At 32.9% G+C, this 3,401-nt stretch overlaps 1 pseudogene; it reads right to left on the minus strand.

Annotated features, from left to right (window-relative positions):
• Positions 1-836: 836 nt before the first annotated feature.
• Positions 837-3,149, minus strand: LOC101637669 (annotated as a pseudogene).
• Positions 3,150-3,401: the final 252 nt, after the last annotated feature.

The raw sequence follows: 3,401 nt of genomic DNA on the forward strand, positions 1-3,401 counted from the left end.
CATTTAGGGATACTAAAATATGATAGTTTGCCAAATTAGCATTAAACCACTACCAGATTTCAAGTTGAGGGTCAAGCTTGTTTCTCATGCCCAGTGAAACACATGATTTACGAGTCTTAGATTTGAGAAGATGTCTTCCTTGGGAGCGTCGCAAAGAAAAAAAATGTAATTCTTTTTCCAAGTTAATCCCATTTTTTAAGAGGGCTTCCTGAAGAATGCATCCTAAATCACTGATTTCCCTCTATTTTATAGTGAGCGCCCCTGCTTTCACAGGATGAGAAACAACATTTTATCACTTCATTGCTATCTTCCTTCATTTTGATTTAAGTCTACACATTTACTGCCCAGACATATTTCAGGAAAAAAAATTGTATCTGGTATGAAAACAAAAAATACTGCTTTTTAGTTGTGCCTATAATTAAGTCTCAAAAAATTGATTTTATAACCTACTTTTACATCACTATCTCTTTTCGTCATTAAACATTTTTCCTAAGTTCACTAATAATAACTTTCCTCATTTCTGACACTTTGCCCCATCTACACACATATTTTAAAGCTCGCTTTTGTTTATTCAATAAACCATGTTTATAAATAGATTGTACACCATTAGTCTTTGTGAGTAATCCAACTTGTTTTTTGTTTTTTTTTTTTTAACCAACTTCATGTATTTTGTAGCACTGTTTTCTTAGGTGTGAACCTTACAAGAATTTCTAAGCTGTCAATGATGGAGAACTGAAGTGTCACAGATTTGGGATAAAATACAACAGAGAAAACCCCTTAAATTTTCTTACTGCCTATATACAATATATATATTTTTAAGCAACCTAAATTCCTTATTAAGCAAACATTTTTGTATAAGTAGCCACCTTTTAATCTTTCTGTGCTTTTACCTTTTGCTTGACTTTAACCATTTCACCTGGATAGCCTTACTTTCTTGTGCTATCTCCCAAGTTTTCTTAAGGTCAGGGAGTGCTTGATCATATTCTCTTAATCCTTGCCACCCTTGAGCTCCACCATACAGTGAGTTGGTATTTAATGGGTTTATTCCAAAAGCCTCTAACAACTGTCTATTGCACCCCCATCTCACATCATCAGTTTACAAGCACCAGAATTCAGCACACAACTTAAAACTATGGGTTGCAGTTTGAATCTCTCTGCCCTCTTGATTGTAGCCTTTGAACCTTCCACATAGCTTTAAAACTTTTGCATATTTTTCATGACCATCTTCCAGTTCTGGGACCTGAAAAAAATATTTTTGATGTTTTCTAACTTGCCTGCTAGTAATAAAATGTTATCTACATATTTTAAATCCATACCTGCATCCTCAAATAAATCTGGATGATTGTCACCAAAACCATCTCTTTGGGAATATTCCCAAATCATCCCCTTCTTTCAGGTCTCCATATTCTGGAGACACACAATATGGCATGTTTTTCACCTTTCACATCTATATTTTCCAGTAATCTTACCACATTCCTTTAATTACTTAATCAAAAATCACATTTCCCATCCAATGAGGCATTGGGACTGTTGTGTTAAAGAACTGGGATCCATCCGTATTGCAGTCTGCATTTTCCCTGCTCAATAAACCCTCCAGAGCATGTTTACAAAAGAAATATTTATCTCAAATTTTCCACCATAAATATCTTCTCCATCAGTTTGAGTCTGATTTGAAAAGTCCCCACACTCAACCATAAATTTCTTCATAATTTGATGGAAAGAACACTGCTCGAAATGGAAAGGTTTCCTATTGGGGGGCCCAATGCCTCTTCATTCAGTATATAATGCACAAAAATATTTCTCCAGTTTTGAGTACAATATCTGCAGACAATTCAACCACTCTCTTTGGTAATATTCCCCAATCCCTGCAGTTTATGTCAAAGACGACTGGGATTATTGGGCTTGGAAGCAATTGGGCCAGGTAGCTCCAACCTCCCTATATACATCCTCCCTATACGCATACTTATTCCATAATTCTCTTGTATATGTTTCTCTTTCTTTAACTATTTACTTTTAATTTTTATTACTTTTAATAAAAACTAAAGGTAATGTTCCAGGAATAGAGTAAATTTTAGAGATGGAAAAACTGGAATTGACTTAATGAATTATAAATACTCTTCTACATAAAAAAAAAATGAGAACTTTCTACTAATTTCATTCCTATTTTAAGTAGGATATTATGTTACTATTTCCCTTCCAGGAAACTATTATTCCTTCAACCAAGTTACAGTCAATCATTGCTGATGACCTCATGACAAGATAAATCCATTTCATTTTCCAACATTAACTTATTTGGGCATTATAGTAACAAGGACACCTGTAACAGCTGTATCATATGCAATTGCAATTTGTGTACTCTCGGAAATAGTAAGATTTGGACTTATTAACATCTAGCCCACTTAAAAACTATAGTTCAAGCCATAACCAATAAATTATCTTGCAGGAGATAATCACCCACACCATCTTAGATCAGGGAAGTACAAAGGAAGAGGAAGGAGCAAGAATTTGACAGATTTGTTTACTACTAAAGGAACCTGTCAGTTCCATACAACACCTAAACCTTACTTTCAGTTAAAAGCAATACAAATTCATTTCATTATAAGCAGTATTTCTGAAGCTTTAGGTGCTTAAGAATAGCTTTGAAAATGTGTTCAGTGTGGGGTTTCCAGATACTTGGATTTGGAATTTGATACTTGGGTTAGGTCCAAAGGAATCCGTATTTCTGAAATTTTTAACACACATTCCAAGTGATGTAATGAATAAGTTTCTTGGCCCTTGTTTTGAGAAAAATGACTTGATAGTATAAAAACATGTCTTATAAGCTATCAAAATAAATAAAAACTATAAAATCTAAGAATGGTGGGATTATGAATAGTAATAGTACTAGTCACATCATGCATTTCCTTCAGCCAGAGAACAATGCAAGACAGAAGCCATGTAAGTACCCAGAACCCATGGCCTGGTAATTCCTATAAGGAATCATGTCCCAAGAAATATCCTACAAGATTTATTTTAAAGTTAGTTTTTAAAGACAATCTGTGAAGTACTACTACAGTAAATAACAACAATTAACAATAAAGCACTTTATCTTTTAAATAAATGTCTATTGGCACTTACTGCGAATAGATAATATTAAACCCTTCACGCATATTACCATTTAATCCTCATTTTAAGAAAATCTTTAAATTACTTAGAATATTCATTTTAGCTATCAAAGATTTTTAACATGAAAATTTACTGTGTAAATGTTTAAATTAGATATGTGTTGGTCAAGACTACTCATGAAAACAGAAAATAATGTAAAGTGAAAAGGGAAACATAAAATAGTAATAACCTTATTGTAACTTTGTTTAATATTTTTTATTTTGTTACATTATTCTTCATTTTGTGCATTTTTTTTT

This window comes from Condylura cristata, unplaced genomic scaffold, assembly GCF_000260355.1.
Source record: "Condylura cristata isolate star-nosed mole 26May11 unplaced genomic scaffold, ConCri1.0 scaffold00005, whole genome shotgun sequence".
In the NCBI taxonomy this organism is placed as follows: Eukaryota; Metazoa; Chordata; class Mammalia; order Eulipotyphla; family Talpidae; genus Condylura; species Condylura cristata.